At 45.9% G+C, this 20,092-nt stretch overlaps 1 pseudogene; it reads right to left on the bottom strand.

The window, feature by feature from the left end:
- Nucleotides 1-18,362: 18,362 nt before the first annotated feature.
- LOC149438360 (olfactory receptor 6N1-like) lies at nt 18,363-19,318 on the bottom strand (annotated as a pseudogene).
- Between the last annotated feature and the right edge of the window lie 774 nt (nt 19,319-20,092).

Consider the following 20,092-nt stretch of genomic DNA (forward strand, 5'->3'; position numbering starts at 1 on the left):
GTGGTCCATTTAGTGAACTCGATGTAGAGTTATTAACTTTCAGGTCATTACAAGGGGACAAGGGGGCACTCTTTACATCTGGAGAAAAAGAAATTAAATCTCCAAATATAGAAAGACTTCTTCATGGTAAGAGCTGTGATAATATGGAACAGACTTCCTCAAGAGTTCGTTTTGTTTTTTAAAAGAGCTGCATTCCTACATTTAAAAAATATAACTAGATATTAACATTTATAGGTAAATAGACCAGGAGTAGTTGATCCAAGGAAAATAAAATTGCCTCCTTGGGGATTAGGAAGGATTTTTTTCCCCTGCTGGAACAAATTGGATCATACTTGATTGGGATTTTTTTGCCTTCTTTTGGATTAACTCTGTACATGGGTTTGTGTAGACGGATATTGTACAGATTAAACAAAAATCATTTGCTCTGTTATCAAACAAGAAAAAGGGTCATACTTGTCCATTTAGATATTGTTGCATGAACTGTCGTGATTGACTCTCCAAAGCTGTATCCTAAGGAGCAGATTGTCATACGATCAGGGGTGGACTGACCACTTGGAAACTCGGGCATTGCCCGAGGGCCCGGGGTCAGTAGGGGGCCCCATGAGATGACCCTGGTACCTTTTTCATAGGCTTTTTTGAGTTTGGGCAAGGACACAGGGGCCCCATGATCCCCTATTGCCGGGGGCCCCATGACTTGTCAGTCCGCCCCTGCATACGATCCTTCCGAAAGTGATCTTTTTCATCCAATGTTCTCATTGTGTGTATGGGGCATAAGTTAGCACTTTTATATAGCCACATGGCAATTTTAGTTGTTATTTAACAGTATAGCTTTTGCTTGGAATTAGAAAAAATAAATCCCAGTGAGATACCATATGTAGAGAGGCTGCACAGCACCCAGGAGATTGTTACAGCTGTTCATGGGCTTTTTTGATCAGAATAATCAGCAAATAATCAAATTTCTTGAGATATTATGGCCACTTAAGTCTCTAAAAATAAGAACATTACATTACTATTCCAGTTTTTAAGGTTTTTAGGATGAAACTATGATGTTTTGGGCCAACTTTATTTTAAAAGATAAATGTTGGTTTAAGCATAAAAAAGAAAAATTCTTTCCCCAGCGTTCTTTATTTTGATAAACCTTCATTCATCACTAATGACTAATATTGAGGTAGCCTTTGCCTATTAATTTTTTTTCACCATATGCTCATTCTGAATTCTGAATCACCCAGGTTTGGGACACTTTTAAAGGAGAAGTACAGCCAAAGCTCATTCGTTCTGCACTCCTGTGACAAAGAGGCAAGAAATGCTACATATGAAGGAAGAGGCCTTGACCCCATCCTCCCTGTTGGCCATTCAGACTGCCATCAGGGAGCTTATTCAGAACATGGTTTCCATGAGGCAGGAGATGCCCACATAAGCAAGAGCTGGCCCACCTCTCCAGAGGCGAAAATCCGCTACAGAGGGACCCAGATGAAGACCAAGAGTGCTTGAGGTGGGGATACTTTCGCCATGTAGCTAGGAAATGTGATCGACCTGAAATCAAAAGCATCAAACTAGGGGCTGACAGGCAGAGGGATGACCCCTATAATCAAAAACTCCAGGTATTAGCATAGTAGAGGCCATGGTCACACCAGTAATCACCACCCTAGTTAATGACCAAGAGGTCCCTTACTTGAATGACACAGGGTCTGGTCACCTGAGTGAAGATTCAAATAGACGACCAGGTGGTGGAATGCGTAAGGGTTGTGGTGACTAGCAGCCCAGTAAGCTTGGCAGTATCTATTGTCCTGTCATAAATGTTTTGAAGGACTTGGACTTTCCTCGCTGGCTGGCCAAGACAGAACAAGACAGGCGTGCACGGGGCTGTGGTCTATGAGCTGTATGGCTTAACATGATCCTCTGAGGCCTATCAAAAGGTGGTAAAGGAGTCAGATAGAACAGGTGGTTGTTACCTATATGCCCCACAAGTAGAAGCTACTCCTAGCATCCCTCCAAGAGGTAGTCTGGCCTCTACTCTTGCGGGACCGAAAAAAGCTGCAGGGAGCCATGGTGATGGTAGAGCCCCACAAGCACCCAGGGGTACCTGAGGAGTGGTTGATGACCTTCACCTTCTCCACAAGGAAAAGGTGCTAGTCCAGCTTATCAACTTGGGGACCTCCCCAATCCTGCTCCCAAACCACACTACCATCACAGACCTCTAAGTGGTGCTTGGTTACTGCATCTCCGGGGCCCAGATGGGAGTGGAGGCCACCTGTGCCTCATTACAGACTGCTATGATTTCCCTCAATGATGAAAAATGCAGACTGCTGTTGGAATAGTTGGCCATCCCCTTCCTTGATTACTCCCACCTGCAACCGTGCCTACTTCACCATCTACTGGGGAAACACCTACTAGTCTTTACACCTAGCCCTGAGGATTATGGCTAGAGATGAGCGAATCGAAGTATCCGAAGTGGAATTCGAGTCGAATATCGGAAAAATTTCGATTCGTGCCGAATCCGAAAAACAGCCTAATTCGGACGCGCGAATCGAAATTTTTCCGAAAATGGCGGCTGACATGTGCGGCGACGGAGCGGGGATGTCGGGGAAGGCGCGCAGACAAGGCGCGCTGCCCCATAATGCATTCCTCAACGACATGTGATCGCATCAGCCAATCAGCAGCCAGCCAGCCAGCACTGTGTAATGGTCGAGGTATATATAGCGGCCATTTTGGAAATCTTCATTTGCCTGCAGTCATTGAACAGAGGCAGACCGCTCTGTACTAGGGACAGGGACAGAGTTAGGGCCACAGAAACGAGAATTGGGGACAGAGAGAAGTTACTTAGGGACAGAGAACCATTACTCAGGGACACAGACTTGTTAATGAGGGCCACAGAATCGTTATTTAGGGACAAAGAAACGCTAGTTAGGGCCACAGAATTCATACTCAGGGACAGACAGAATTGTTACTCAGTGCCAGAGAATTGTTACTTAGGGCCACAGAAACGTTATTAGGGCCACAGAATTTTTACTCAGGGACAGACAGAATTGTTACTGAGTGCCAGAGAATTGTTACTCAGGGACAGACAGAATTGTTACTGAGTGCCAGAGAATTCTTACTCAGGGCCACAGAATTCATTCTCAGGGACAGACAGAATTGTTACTCAGGGACAGACAGAATTGTTACTGAGTGCCAGAGAATTGTTACTCAGGGACAGACAGAATTGTTACTGAGTGCCAGAGAATTGTTACTCAGGGACAGACAGAATTGTTACTGAGTGCCAGAGAATTGTTACTCAGGGACAGACAGAATTGTTACTGAGTGCCAGAGAATTGTTACTCGCACAGACACAAAATTGTTACTTGCACAGACACAGAATTGTTACTCGCACAGACACAGAATTGTTACTCAGGGCCACAGAATTCATACTCAGGGACAGACAGAATTGTTACTGAGTGCCAGAGAATTGTTACTCAGGGACAGACAGAATTGTTACTGAGTGCCAGAGAATTGTTACTCAGGGACAGACAGAATTGTTACTGAGTGCCAGAGAATTGTTACTCGCACAGACACAAAATTGTTACTTGCACAGACACAGAATTGTTACTCGCACAGACACAGAATTGTTACTCAGGGCCACAGAATTCATACTCAGGGACAGACAGAATTGTTACTGAGTGCCAGAGAATTGTTACTCAGGGACAGACAGAATAGTTACTGAGTGCCAGAGAATTGTTACTCAGGGACAGACAGAATTGTTACTGAGTGCCAGAGAATTGTTACTCAGGGACAGACAGAATTGTTACTGAGTGCCAGAGAATTGTTACTCAGGGACAGACAGAATTGTTACTGAGTGCCAGAGAATTGTTACTCGCACAGACACAAAATTGTTACTTGCACAGACACAGAATTGTTACTTGCACAGACACAGAATTGTTACTCAGGGCCACAGAATTCATACTCAGGGACAGACAGAATTGTTACTGAGTGCCAGAGAATTGTTACTCAGGGACAGACAGAATTGTTACTGAGTGCCAGAGAATTGTTACTCAGGGACAGACAGAATTGTTACTGAGTGCCAGAGAATTGTTACTCAGGGACAGACAGAATTGTTACTGAGTGCCAGAGAATTGTTACTCAGGGACAGACAGAATTGTTACTGAGTGCCAGAGAATTGTTACTCGCACAGACACAAAATTGTTACTTGCACAGACACAGAATTGTTACTCGCACAGACACAGAATTGTTACTCAGGGCCACAGAATTCATACTCAGGGATAGACAGAATTGTTACTGAGTGCCAGAGAATTGTTACTCAGGGACAGACAGAATTGTTACTGAGTGCCAGAGAATTGTTACTCAGGGACAGACAGAATTGTTACTGAGTGCCAGAGAATTGTTACTCGCACAGACACAAAATTGTTACTTGCACAGACACAGAATTGTTACTCGCACAGACACAGAATTGTTACTCAGGGCCACAGAATTCATACTCAGGGACAGACAGAATTGTTACTGAGTGCCAGAGAATTGTTACTCAGGGACAGACAGAATTGTTACTGAGTGCCAGAGAATTGTTACTCAGGGACAGACAGAATTGTTACTGAGTGCCAGAGAATTGTTACTCGCACAGACACAAAATTGTTACTTGCACAGACACAGAATTGTTACTCGCACAGACACAGAATTGTTACTCAGGGCCACAGAATTCATACTCAGGGACAGACAGAATTGTTACTGAGTGCCAGAGAATTGTTACTCAGGGACAGACAGAATTGTTACTGAGTGCCAGAGAATTGTTACTCAGGGACAGACAGAATTGTTACTGAGTGCCAGAGAATTGTTACTCAGGGACAGACAGAATTGTTACTGAGTGCCAGAGAATTGTTACTCAGGGACAGACAGAATTGTTACTGAGTGCCAGAGAATTGTTACTCGCACAGACACAAAATTGTTACTTGCACAGACACAGAATTGTTACTCGCACAGACACAGAATTGTTACTCAGGGCCACAGAATTCATACTCAGGGACAGACAGAATTGTTACTGAGTGCCAGAGAATTGTTACTCAGGGACAGACAGAATTGTTACTGAGTGCCAGAGAATTGTTACTCAGGGACAGACAGAATTGTTACTGAGTGCCAGAGAATTGTTACTCAGGGACAGACAGAATTGTTACTGAGTGCCAGAGAATTGTTACTCAGGGACAGACAGAATTGTTACTGAGTGCCAGAGAATTGTTACTCGCACAGACACAAAATTGTTACTTGCACAGACACAGAATTGTTACTCGCACAGACACAGAATTGTTACTCAGGGCCACAGAATTCATACTCAGGGATAGACAGAATTGTTACTGAGTGCCAGAGAATTGTTACTCAGGGACAGACAGAATTGTTACTGAGTGCCAGAGAATTGTTACTCAGGGACAGACAGAATTGTTACTGAGTGCCAGAGAATTGTTACTCGCACAGACACAAAATTGTTACTTGCACAGACACAGAATTGTTACTCGCACAGACACAGAATTGTTACTCAGGGCCACAGAATTCATACTCAGGGACAGACAGAATTGTTACTGAGTGCCAGAGAATTGTTACTCAGGGACAGACAGAATTGTTACTGAGTGCCAGAGAATTGTTACTCAGGGACAGACAGAATTGTTACTGAGTGCCAGAGAATTGTTACTCAGGGACAGACAGAATTGTTACTGAGTGCCAGAGAATTGTTACTCAGGGACAGACAGAATTGTTACTGAGTGCCAGAGAATTGTTACTCGCACAGACACAAAATTGTTACTTGCACAGACACAGAATTGTTACTCGCACAGACACAGAATTGTTACTCAGGGCCACAGAATTCATACTCAGGGATAGACAGAATTGTTACTGAGTGCCAGAGAATTGTTACTCAGGGACAGACAGAATTGTTACTGAGTGCCAGAGAATTGTTACTCAGGGACAGACAGAATTGTTACTGAGTGCCAGAGAATTGTTACTCGCACAGACACAAAATTGTTACTTGCACAGACACAGAATTGTTACTCGCACAGACACAGAATTGTTACTCAGGGCCACAGAATTCATACTCAGGGACAGACAGAATTGTTACTGAGTGCCAGAGAATTGTTACTCAGGGACAGACAGAATTGTTACTGAGTGCCAGAGAATTGTTACTCGCACAGACACAAAATTGTTACTTGCACAGACACAGAATTGTTACTCGCACAGACACAGAATTGTTACTCAGGGCCACAGAATTCATACTCAGGGACAGACAGAATTGTTACTGAGTGCCAGAGAATTGTTACTCAGGGACAGACAGAATTGTTACTGAGTGCCAGAGAATTGTTACTCGCACAGACACAAAATTGTTACTTGCACAGACACAGAATTGTTACTCGCACAGACACAGAATTGTTACTCGCACAGACACATAATTGTTACTCAGGGCCACAGAATTCATACTCAGGGACAGACAGAATTGTTACTGAGTGCCAGAGAATTGTTACTCAGGGACACCTAATCGTTGAATTAAATAGTATGTCAGACAACATGCAGAGGAGTGGCAGAGGAGGCAATGTTTTAGGAGCGAGCAGACGTGGCAGCAGAGGAAGGGGTCGAGGCAGCAGTATTCGCAGCCAGAGGCCAGTGCTCCCGGTGTCATCCAGCGGTCGTGTCTCCACCGACAACCCTGCCGTCATTGATTGGTTGGCTCGGTCGTCTTCCTCTTCCCAGGTCACCTCTGACACCTACAGCCAACGGTCGGTGGGTACGTCAGACACAACCGTTAGTTGGCATGGCCCGGGACCAAGCCCACTGAAATCACGTGTCCTCTACCTGCCCCTGTCCTTTGCTGTTCCCTCACCAAGCGAAGTATCGCATGCTGTGGGCTCAGCCCCACTGTACAGTGAGGAAGAGCTAACAGAGGGCGGTCAGGAACGGGGGGAGACATCGGCCTTTTCAGCAGCCAAGCGAACAAGTACTGGCGAGGAGAGTGGCTCGGTAGCCGGTCTAGAGACAGGTCTGTCTCCTGACCCAGACGCAGCCGAGGGGGCTAGTAGTGAGGCGGAGACCCTACTTGATGATGAGGAGGTTGATCGCACTTGGCAGCCTCGTCGTCATCAGGCAATTTCTTCCGCATCATCAGGAGAAGAGGGTGGCAGCTTGGCAGCGAGCAAAACAGTCGGTGGGTTGCCCAGGAGACAGCAGCAGGGTCGCATCAGTGTCAGTGGAGCCAAACGTCCACGGAGTAGAGCACCAGCTCCACTGCAGCCTACCACCACGGCCAGTAGTGGTGCCGGTGCGCACGGAGGAAGTAGCAGTCAGCCAGTGAAGAGTAGCGGGGGCAAAGTTTCCTACTCGGTGGTGTGGCAATTTTTCCTCAAGCCGCCCGAGGAAGTAAACGTAGCCGTATGTCGACTATGTGGCCAGAAATGCAAGCGTGGCCAGGGGGCCCATGTTGGGACTACAGCGTTGCGTCAGCATATGCAGCGTCACCATTCGGTGGCCTGGGAAAACCGTGATAAACATACGGCGGTTCTGCCTGCCCCAGCCCCCGCTCCATCACCCGCTCCGTTACTTGCTCCGTCACCCGACGTCGTCAATCGCCCTCTATCAGCCAGTCAAGGCTCCAACACCTCTGCTGAGGGGAGTTGTCGCTCATTGGCATCTTCCGCTCGTTCAGATGCTCCTTCTCCTGCTACTCCTCTTCTCGGATTCCGTCAACAGTCTTTCTTGGAATCCGTATCCAAGAGACAACAGTTTGCGAGCACGCACCCGACGGTGCAAAAGCTGAACGTCCTCCTGTCCAAGTTGCTGGTGCTGCAGTCCCTCCCTTTCCAACTGGTGGACTCAGCACCTTTCCGAGAAATGATGGCTTGTGCCGCGCCGCGGTGGAGAGTGCCAAGCCGTCATTTCTTTGCCCAAAAGGCAGTGCCAGCCCTGCATTCACATGTAGAAGAGATGGTGGGCCAGTCTTTGAGCATGTCGGTCTCTGCCAAAGTGCACGGCAGCGCCGACGTGTGGAGCTGTAACTACGGTCAGGGACAGTACATGTCATTTACGGCCCACTGGGTGAACGTGGTGCCGGCACAGCCGCACCAGCAACTTGGACAGGTCACGACGCTTTTGCCTCCACGTTTGCACGTCCTTGGTCCAGCAAGCATGTCCGCCTCTACCACCTCTTTTTCCGCCGTGTCCTCAGCCGCCACCCCCGTGCCAAGTCCCATTACCCGACCGGCATATCACATGTGCAGGGCGCAACGGTGTCACGCTGTGCTGCACCTGGTATGCCTTGGCGAACGTAGTCACACAGGGGAGGAACTGCTGAGTGTAATGAACAGAGAAATCGACAGATGGCTGTCTCCGCGCAAACTAAAAATCGGAACCATGTTGACTGACAACGGAAAGAACATGGTGTCTGCTCTGCGTCAAGGAAGGTTGTGCCATGCGCCATGCATGGCTCACGTGTTCAATCTGGTTGTCAAGCGGTTCCTAAAATCCACCATCCCACTGCAAGACATCCTTAAAATGTCACGTAAACTGTGCATGCATTTCAGCCATTCCTACACCGCAAAGAACACCCTCATTGAGCTGCAGCGGCAGAACGGAATTCCACAGCATCGCCTGATCTGCGACGTTGCAACAAGGTGGAATTCAACCCTACACATGTTAGACCGCCTTTACGAGCAGCGAAAGGCCATCACCGATTTCCTGATGTTACAAGCGGATAAAGGTACTCCCCTGTGTAACTTAGATGTCAGCCATTGGCAGCTCATGCGTGACACCTGCCGCTTGCTCAGGCCCTTTGAGGAGGCCACGCTATTCGTGAGTCGGCAGGACTATGGGATGAACGACGTCATTCCTCTGTTGCACGTCCTGGAACAAATGCTGTTAACAATGGCTGGTCAGGGTGCGGTAGACGTGGCGCACAGATCTCAACGCCACATGACCCCTGTGGGGGCAGGACAGGAAGAAGAGGAGGAGGTAGAGGAGGACATTTGTGCTCAGGAATTATTGAGTGAAATGGGTGGTTTTTCCACTCAGCGGACAGGAGTGGAGGAGCAGGAGCATCTGGTAGAGGAGGAGGAGGAGGAGACAGAGGACCCAGACGCACCGTGGCAGTATGCTGTGGAGATGGAGGCAGGGAGTCCCTCGCATTCCTTGGCACAAATGGCCCATAGCATGCTCGGTTGCTTGCGTAGCGACAGCCGAATAATAACCATCAGACAGAGGGATGACTTTTGGCTGTCCACCTTGTTGGACCCTCGCTACCGGTCCAAAATGGTGGCCTTTTTCACACCTGCTGAGAGGGAGGCCAAAATTACGTACTATAAAAACCACCTATGTAGTCAGTTGGTCTCTGCCTTTGTGCGCCAACGTCCATCCTCAGACACTGTGGGCCCTGTGCGCTCGCGTTCCGCTGGCATGGCAGCAGGGGAGGGGTGGGGTGGTAGGAGCAGTGGCAGCTCCACCAGCAGTGGCTGCCTCAGTCTGCAGTCGATGATGAGTAGCTTTCTTCACCAGCGCAGTGAGGAAACTACTAACCAGCCGCAGCAGCAGCAGCAGCATCAGGTGGACCTGGAGCAGGAGCTCAAACAACAGGCTTGGGCCTACTTGGACAGCACCCTGCCAACCGAGGTAGACAATCCCCTTGACTACTGGGCAACGAAACTTGACCTTTGGCCCCAACTAGCTGAATTTGCCCTTGAAAGGCTGTCATGCCCGGCCAGTAGCGTGGCATCGGAGCGCGTGATTAGTGCGGCAGGAGGTATTGTAACTCCGCGGAGGACACGACTGTCCACCCAAAGTGTGGAGAGACTCACGTTTGTGAAAATGAATCAGGCGTGGATTAGTCTGGATTTCAAACCACCAGTTCCTGACACAACTGACTAAATCCGCCATGAATCATGCCTCAAACATGTGCCACTTTCAGGTCTCCTCACACTGCTGGTGTGTTTAATTTTTTGACATAGGGTGCTGGCAGATTACGGGCCTCCTATAGCTGCTGCCAGGCCCCTAATCTGCCATGGGCCCCTATATACCGCCTCCTCATGCTGCTGCCAAGTCTAGAGTCTCTCATGGGTCCCTGTACGGCCTCCCATTGCTGCTGTCTCCATCGCCACACTCTGCTGCCATGTGCCACTTTCAGGTCTCTTCACACTGCTGGTGTGTTAAATTTTTTGACATAGGGTGCAGGCAGATTACGGGCCTCACATAGCTGCTGCCAGGCCCCTAATCTGCCATGGGCCCCTATATACCGCCTCCTCATGCTGCTGCCAAGTCTAGAGTCTCTCATGGGTCCCTGTACGGCCTCCCATTGCTGCTGTCTCCATCGCCACACTCTGCTGCCATGTGCCACTTTCAGGTCTCTTCACACTGCTGGTGTGTTAAATTTTTTGACATAGGGTGCAGGCAGATTACGGGCCTCACATAGCTGCTGCCAGGCCCCTAATCTGCCATGGGCCCCTATATACCGCCTCCTCATGCTGCTGCCAAGTCCAGAGTCTGTCATGGGTCCCTGTACGGCCTCCCATTGCTGCTGTCTCCATCGCCACACTCTGCTGCCATGTGCCACTTTCAGGTCTCTTCACACTGCTGGTGTGTTTAATTTTTTGACATAGGGTGCAGGCAGATTACGGGCCTCACATAGCTGCTGCCAGGCCCCTAATCTGCCATGGGCCCCTATATACCGCCTCCTCATGCTGCTGCCAAGTCCAGAGTCTGTCATGGGTCCCTGTACGGCCTCCCATTGCTGCTGTCTCCATCGCCACACTCTGCTGCCATGTGCCACTTTCAGGTCTCTTCACACTGCTGGTGTGTTTAATTTTTTGACATAGGGTGCAGGCAGATTACGGGCCTCACATAGCTGCTGCCAGGCCCCTAATCTGCCATGGGCCCCTATATACCGCCTCCTCATGCTGCTGCCAAGTCTAGAGTCTCTCATGGGTCCCTGTACGGCCTCCCATTGCTGCTGTCTCCATCGCCACACTCTGCTGCCATGTGCCACTTTCAGGTCTCTTCACACTGCTGGTGTGTTAAATTTTTTGACATAGGGTGCAGGCAGATTACGGGCCTCACATAGCTGCTGCCAGGCCCCTAATCTGCCATGGGCCCCTATATACCGCCTCCTCATGCTGCTGCCAAGTCCAGAGTCTGTCATGGGTCCCTGTATGGCCTCCCATTGCTGCTGTCTCCATCGCCACACTCTGCTGCCATGTGCCACTTTCAGGTCTCTTCACACTGCTGGTGTGTTTAATTTTTTGACATAGGGTGCAGGCAGATTACGGGCCTCACATAGCTGCTGCCAGGCCCCTAATCTGCCATGGGCCCCTATATACCGCCTCCTCATGCTGCTGCCAAGTCCAGAGTCTGTCATGGGTCCCTGTACGGCCTCCCATTGCTGCTGTCTCCATCGCCACACTCTGCTGCCATGTGCCACTTTCAGGTCTCTTCACACTGCTGGTGTGTTAAATTTTTTGACATAGGGTGCAGGCAGATTACGGGCCTCACATAGCTGCTGCCAGGCCCCTAATCTGCCATGGGCCCCTATATACCGCCTCCTCATGCTGCTGCCAAGTCCAGAGTCTGTCATGGGTCCCTGTATGGCCTCCCATTGCTGCTGTCTCCATCGCCACACTCTGCTGCCATGTGCCACTTTCAGGTCTCTTCACACTGCTGGTGTGTTAAATTTTTTGACATAGGGTGCAGGCAGATTACGGGCCTCACATAGCTGCTGCCAGGCCCCTAATCTGCCATGGGCCCCTATATACCGCCTCCTCATGCTGCTGCCAAGTCTAGAGTCTCTCATGGGTCCCTGTACGGCCTCCCATTGCTGCTGTCTCCATCGCCACACTCTGCTGCCATGTGCCACTTTCAGGTCTCTTCACACTGCTGGTGTGTTTAATTTTTTGACATAGGGTGCAGGCAGATTACGGGCCTCACATAGCTGCTGCCAGGCCCCTAATCTGCCATGGGCCCCTATATACCGCCTCCTCATGCTGCTGCCAAGTCTAGAGTCTCTCATGGGTCCCTGTACGGCCTCCCATTGCTGCTGTCTCCATCGCCACACTCTGCTGCCATGTGCCACTTTCAGGTCTCTTCACACTGCTGGTGTGTTAAATTTTTTGACATAGGGTGCAGGCAGATTACGGGCCTCACATAGCTGCTGCCAGGCCCCTAATCTGCCATGGGCCCCTATATACCGCCTCCTCATGCTGCTGCCAAGTCCAGAGTCTGTCATGGGTCCCTGTATGGCCTCCCATTGCTGCTGTCTCCATCGCCACACTCTGCTGCCATGTGCCACTTTCAGGTCTCTTCACACTACTGGTGTGTTAAATTTTTTGACATAGGGTGCAGGCAGATTACGGGCCTCACATAGCTGCTGCCAGGCCCCTAATCTGCCATGGGCCCCTATATACCGCCTCCTCATGCTGCTGCCAAGTCCAGAGTCTCTCATGGGTCCCTGTACGGCCTCCCATTGCTGCTGTCTCCATCGCCACACTCTGCTGCCATGTGCCACTTTCAGGTCTCTTCACACTGCTGGTGTGTTAAATTTTTTGACATAGGGTGCTGGCAGATTACGGGCCTCCCATTGCTGCTGCCAGACATGTAATCTGCCATGGGCCCCCGTACCGACTCCTCATGCTGTGACGTTGCAACAAGGTGTAATTCAACCCTACATATGTTAGACCGCCTTTACGAACAGCTAAAGGCCATCACAGATTTCCTGATGTTAAAAGCGGATAAAGGTACTCCCTGTGTAACTTAGATGTCAGCCATTGTCAGCTCATGTGTGACACCTGCGCTTGCTCAGGCCCTTTGAGGAGGCCACGCTATTCGTGAGTCGGCAGGACTATGGGATGAATGAGGTCAAATCGGCCATGGGCCCCCGTACCGCCTGTTCACGCTGATGCTGGTCCCACAGTGTGACCTGGGTCCCTGTACGGCCTCCCATTGCTTCCACTCTGCCATGTGCCACTTTGAAATCTCCTCACACTCCTGCGGTTGTCCATTTTGTCATAGGTTGCTGGCAGATTACAGGCCTTCCATAGGTGCCACCAAGCCCCATATCGGCCATGGGCCCCCGTACCGCCTGGTCACGCTGCTGCTGGGCCCATAGTGTGACCTGGGTCCCTGTACCGCCTCCCATTGCTCCCACTCTGCCATGTGCCACTTTCAGGTCTCCTCACGCTCCTGCTGGTTTCCATTTTGTCATAGGTTGCTGTATGGCCTCCCATTGCTGCTGCCTCCACCGCCACACTGTGGCTCCAAACACTGGTTTTGGCCCCGTGACTGGCCAAAGGAGTGAAGTGTGCAGTGATTCTAAGATCGACGGCACTCATCTGCATGTCATACTGACAGACAGTATTATTTCTCTTCCCCAGCAGACTCCAAGGGCATTTAAATTAAAGGTACAGTGTTCTGCACTAATATTAAGTCTCTCTGAAGCCTAGAAACACCCTTTTTTAAGTTAAATTCACAGCGAATTTATTCGACTCGAATCGAATATTGTCCACGAATTCGCCGAATCAGTCGAATCGAATTTTTCATTTCTTCGCTCATCTCTAATTATGGCTGTAGAGAAGCAATAGACCACCCAATGCACATGGGGGATGCTCCACTCATCCGGGAGCAGTTCCCACATATTCCCTTTGCAAGGATGTCAAGGACCTGATCAGCAACATGTTACCATGTGGAGTCATCTGGGAGAGCTGCAGCCCATGGGTCACTCCTGTTGCAAGCTACATGTCTGCACCCATTGGAATATCTACCCTCTACCCAGAGTGATCGAGTCACTTATGGTTGAGCTCTCAAGTTGAGCTCTTTTTATAATACAATTTTCCTGGCAAATGGAAATCTGTGTGTTCAATGCCTGCCACACCACACTGCACTTATCCAACAACCCTTTTGATATCTATCTAGATAACAGACAGCATTTCTAAAAGCACATCTGTAGAATAACGCATCACAATAAACATTAGAGCTGCCAACCTTTTGACTCTCCTGAGCCATGATGGAAGAAGAGGAATTGTCTTGGGCCACACATAAAATGCATTAACAATAAGGATGGCTGAAGAGCAGAAAACATTGGGCAGATCACAAGTTAACAATCACTGTTAAAGATAATGTGCCTATCTGAATAATAAAAAATAATACAATTTTTTTGTGTAATATTTTTTAATATAAAAGTAAAAGAGGACAACATAAAACTAGTACGATATTTAACACTGTTTTTGATTACCTAATGCATCAATACCCAGTTTGATGGATGAAGTCTCAATGAATTCTCAAGGTGCTCATCAGATATTTTGTTTTTAATTTTGCCCTTTGTGTGTTTCATCCTTGAAAATAGTTGTTTACCAATATAGGTGCTGCTGAAAACTGGTGACATAAGGTGTGATTGTGAAGAGTGGGATATTTTTTTTGGGAAGATAAAAAAGTTAAAAGACACAAAATTTTCTTCGGCCACATGTGTTTGCTAAGTGTAAACACATTTTTACAAAAATTTCTCCCCAAAATTCAAAATTTGTAAGTACTTTACAATGAATGTGTTGGGCCACATTCATAGCTGTCTTGGGCTGCATGCGTTTCGTGGGCTGGACACCCTGACCTAAAAGATGCTGCCCCCAATAGCATTCAAATGCAATGTCAATTCTAAGTTTAAAGTCCATCAATAGCTAATATTATAAGCATCACCTAGTGGAGAAAACTCCAAATGCAAAAAGTCCATTAAAGTGAAGAGTTAGTTTTTCATTGTAGGTTGTCTTTCTCCTGTAATAAAACAGACAGAACAGATCCTAACTATTTACAGTAAATGACATTGAGGCCTACTGCTCCCAGTTCATGAATCCCTGATGTTTCTTCTCAGTCACACAGTGAAGGTAGATAAGGTCTATACTCAGTTTACATTTCCAAAAGCAACTTAACAGGCTTTTGCAATAAAACACATCAACCTGACACATAACTGAATTTTGGCAAACTTAAGGTATCAAAAAAGTTTTCCTGCACACTTTTAATAATAATACTATGTAACATGCTCCTATTTTGATCCAGGATGGTCACACCATACTCCACACCTTGGGTTCCAAGTCCTTTGATGACTACACAGTCGTTATACATGTAACATCCGCACTCCAGGTCAGAATACAACTCTGGTATCTATCAACAAACATCGGTGACCACCAATCACTTTTGAAGTCAACTTGAACAGGTTTATTGTACTATTGCATTGAGAATAAGAAGGAGGGTGGAAAAAGGAGATGGCTCCTTGTTGATTGAAATTTGAGTGGCAAGTCAACCATCTTGTTGCAAGGCAGGATAGCATGGAAAGGTTTCTGTGTTTACCTTCCACTCAACCAGTCACAGACCACCTGTTTTGTCAGGGACAGCTGTAGTTTGCTTCCTCTAGGACCAGAAAAGAACAGCTCTTATAGCCAATATTGTCATGGTTGCTCCCAGAAGGAGTATCTCAAATATTGAATACCTTCCCTGTCAGCTCACCAGGACTCCAAGCCTACCAATTTGTAGTAAACTAAACACCAATAACACAGAATGGCACTTCTTTAGCACACCCTGCTGGAGCAAGCTCAAATAGCAAGTATCTGAGACAGTAAAGTCCATGCTGGCAAGCTCAGGGGTGGCCGCCCTGGATGTCACTGCTACCCCTAACACCCAGGACGGCAGCCCATCTGGGAGTGGTGGTGAAGGTAGTACAGGAAGGCCTAGACAGTTGGTGGTATTAGGGGATTCTATAATCAGAAGGACTGATAGAATATAACAGAATATGTAAAAAGGAAATTAAGGCTGCAAAAATTTTAAATGAACAACAGATTGCAAAAGATAGCAGGACCAACCCCCAAAAATTCTTCAAATATAATAATATTATTAATAGTAAAGAGGTCAGGTCCGAGCATGTAGGTCCTTTACAAAATAATCTAGAGTGGGTGACTGGGGACAAAGAGAAGGCAAATTTATTAAATACCTTCTTCAGCTCTGTGTATACAAAGGAGAATGGGGGAGCTCTTGTCCATAATGGGCATGGTATTGACACAGCTCCAGATGATCCACATTGGCTCACAATTGATATGATCCAGAAATATTTAGACAGAATAAATCACCTGGACCGGATGGCATACACCCACGGGTCCTTAAAGAATTGAGCTCTGTCATTTCAAAGCCATTGTTTCTCATTTTTAAGGACTCTTTAATGACTGACATAGTACCACTGGATTGGCATAAGGCCAATGTAGTGCCAATATTTAAAAAGGAATCAAAATCTTTACCAAGTAATTATAGACCTGTTAGTTTAACACCTAAAGTTGGGAAGATACTGGAGAATTTAATAAAAGACCACATAGACGAGTTTTTGCTGGAAAAAAATATTTTAAGCAACAGACAGCAACAGTCAAACAAATCTGTTTTATTTTTATGAGGAGGTGAGCAAAACCTTGGAAAGGTGGGTGGCGGTGGACGTGGTATACTTGGATTTTGCAAAAAAATTTTGACACAGTTCCCCACACACAGCTAATGTGTAAGGTAAGGAAAAATCAGTATGTAAATGGTTAGAAAACTGGTTAAAAGATGGTATTCAGAGAGTAGTGGTTAATGATTCATTCTAAAGGACTAGGGTTGTCAGTGGTGTACCCCAGGGTTTAGTGTTGGGACCCTTACTTTTTAATTTTGCTATAACCAATATAGGGTCTGGGATTAAAAATCTAATTTCAGTCTTTGCAGATGACACCAAGCTGTGCCATGGAATAACGTCCTTACAGGATGTCTCCAACTTACAAGCCGACCTCAATGCACTGTTTAATTGGGTAACTATGTGGCAAATGCGGTTTAATGTTGATAAATGTAAGGTTCTGCACTTGGGGGCTAAGAATATACATGCATCATACATACTAGGGGGGGTACAACTGGGGGATTCAATGGTGGAGAAGGATCTGGGAGTTCTGGTAGATCACAAGCTTAATAATGGCAGCAATGCCAAGCTGTGGTTTCTAAAGCAAACAAAATCCTCTCTTGTGTTAAAAGAGGTATAGACTCCAGAGAGAGAGATCATATTCCCCCGGTACAAATCATTAGTAATACCTCATCTGGAATATGCAGTTCAGTTTTGGGCACCAATTCACAAAAAGAACATTGGGGAACTGGAAAAAGTACAGAGAAGGGCAACCAAACTGATAAGAGGCATGGAGGAGATCAGCTATGAGGAAAGATTAGAGGAACTGAATGTATTCTCTCTTGAGAAGAGGAGATTAAGGGGGGATAGGATCTCCATGTATAATACATAAGGGGGGATATGATCTCCATGTATAATACATAAGCGGGGATCTCCATGTATAATACATAAGGGGGGATATGATCACCATGTATAATACATAAGGGGGGATATGATCTCCATGTATAATACATAAGGGGGGATATGATCTCCATGTATAATACATAAGGGGGGGATATGATCTCCATGTATAATACATAAGGGGGGATATGATCACCATGTATAATACATAAGGGGGATATGATCTCCATGTATAATACATAAGGGGGGATATGATCTCCATGTATAATACATAAGGGGGGATATGATCTCCATGTATAATACATAAGGAGGGATATGATCTCCATGTATAATACATAAGGGGGGATATGATCTCCATGTATAATACATAAGGGGGGGATATGATCTCCATGTATAATACATAAGAGGGGGATATGATCTCCATGTATAATACATAAGGGGGGATATGATCTCCATGTATAATACATCAGTGGTCCACATAGTGAATTTGGCGTAGAGTTATTCACTTTGAGGTCATCACAGAGAACAAGGGGGCACTCTTTACATCTGGAGGAAAAGAGATTTAATCTCCAAATATGGAAAGGTTTCTTCACAGTAAGAGCTGTGAAAATGTGGAATAGACTCCCTCAAGAGTTGGTTCTGGCCAGCTCAATGGATTGCTTCAAAAAAGGCCTGGATTCTTTCTTAGATACACAGAATATAACTGGATATAACATTCATAGGTAAAGTTGATCTAGGGAATATCCAAATACCTCTCGGGGGATCAGGAAGGAATTATTTTCCCAGCAGGAGCAACTTGGATCATGCTTTGCTAGGGGTTATCTTTTCCTTCCTCTGGATCAACTGTGCATATAGGATTATTATTATTTTTTTTTTTTGTTGAACTGGATGGACTTTTGTCTTTTTTAAGCCAGACTATGAAAAAACTGGACATATGAGATGCTTAGAGAACATTAACAGGCAAACACAGACTACAGCCCTCTATTTCCTACATAATTCCAAAATGGAAAAAATAAATGTAGAAAAATAACACATCTCTACAATAGTAAGACTGCTCCTGAAAAAATATGAACTGATTTTATTCTGTTAGTATGCCAACCATTTTCTGAATGTTCCATATGATTTTTCCCTGAGAGCTTTGGTCCTTATGCCATAGATCAAAGGGTTTACAGAAGTAGCTATACTGGTACCAATCAAAGGTATGATAACATCAACTTTGACTGATACAGAACCCAGGTTTAGCCTGTACCTGAAATTAAGGAAAAAGAGGTTGACAACATAAATAGAGAAGGCCAATATGTGAGTCACCAATGTATGCATAGCTTTGTGAGAGGATTCTGAAGAAAGTTTGAGACAGATGACAACTGTTCTTATGTAACAGTACATTACTACAAGCAAACAGCCAATCACATTGCAAAAAGTCAAAGTTGATCCATAGATGGTGTTAATTGTTATATCGTTACATGCAAGCGGCTGTAGAGACATGATCTCACAAAAGACATTGTTGATATTTACTCCACAGAATGTTAGCCTTAATGTCAACAGTATACTCACAATTACTGACACCACAACAAAAACATATATGGCAAGTGATATATTTTTAGTTGTAACATTGGTCATCAGAGTGTGGTATCTCAGAGGGTGGCCTACAGCCAGATATCGATCATATGCCATTGCCGTAAAAGTAAACATTTCAACCCATGTATAAGTCTGGATACAGAAAGATTGACAGAGACATCCTGTGTATGAGATGGTTGAGCATCCAGACAACAAGTCAATGGCCAGCTTGGGGAAATATGATGCATTCCCAAACATCACATTCATAACCAAGATGCATATAAAGATGTACATAGGCTCATGCAAGCTTTTCTCTGTCCAGGTTACATAGACAATCATAGAACTCAAAAACAATGTGACTGAAAATAATACAAGAGCTGAAACAGCACATACATATCGAAATGATTCAAGCTCAACAATCCCCACCAGAACAAAGTTGTTATTATTTACAGATATATTCTTGGGAGATGAGCTCATGGCTTGGATTTATGTCTTGTAAAATCAACAGTTCCTGAAATGTTCTATTCTATGTGAATACTGTCAATTGAAGAATGCAATTCGTAGAGGCCCTGTGGATTTGAGTGCAACTCTGGTTGCATTGATTTTCTCCTGAATGCAGTTGGGCTTTTATAGATTTCATAAAGCCAACACCCTGACTCACAATTTAGATTTAGAAACGTTTGCAGTCACCGCATTCAAGTCTTCCCAGTGGACCACATTTGTTACAGCTGCCGCTGATGGACTAATTAGTGTCAAATATAATGAAGTGGTTTGTATTAATCTAACAGAAGAAGACGGATATGGAATGTGAAATATTATCAAAAGCGAAAAGAAAATTTGAGTGAAAATGTTAATTTGTTAATTTGTTAATTTGTTTTTTTTAGCTCTGGTTTAAAATACATTTCTACTCATTTCTTGGTTTGATGTTATTGATGACTCAGTCACATACAATCATGTAGTTAACTCAGAACAAGGTGGACGGTTTACATCTTGCTGGACAAGGGAAAAACTCAATTGCCTGTCAACCACACAATTAATGTTTTTCCAAAATGTTTTTTTGTGATATCTTAAGTAGGGATGAACACATCTGTTTGGGTTTGATTTGTCAATCTTGCTTGACTTCAACAAAACCCTAACTAAGCATCAAGCCAAGGGAAAGCCAGCAAAATTCATTACTATGATGATGATTATAATTCCTATTATGGGCCGTAAAGTCTTTGTCGACTCCTGGTCACCACATAAATAATGTTT

This window comes from Staurois parvus, unplaced genomic scaffold (genome assembly GCF_062004578.1).
Source record: "Staurois parvus isolate SC_StPar_1 unplaced genomic scaffold, SC_StPar_1.0 ptg001192l, whole genome shotgun sequence".
Taxonomy (NCBI): Eukaryota; Metazoa; Chordata; class Amphibia; order Anura; family Ranidae; genus Staurois; species Staurois parvus.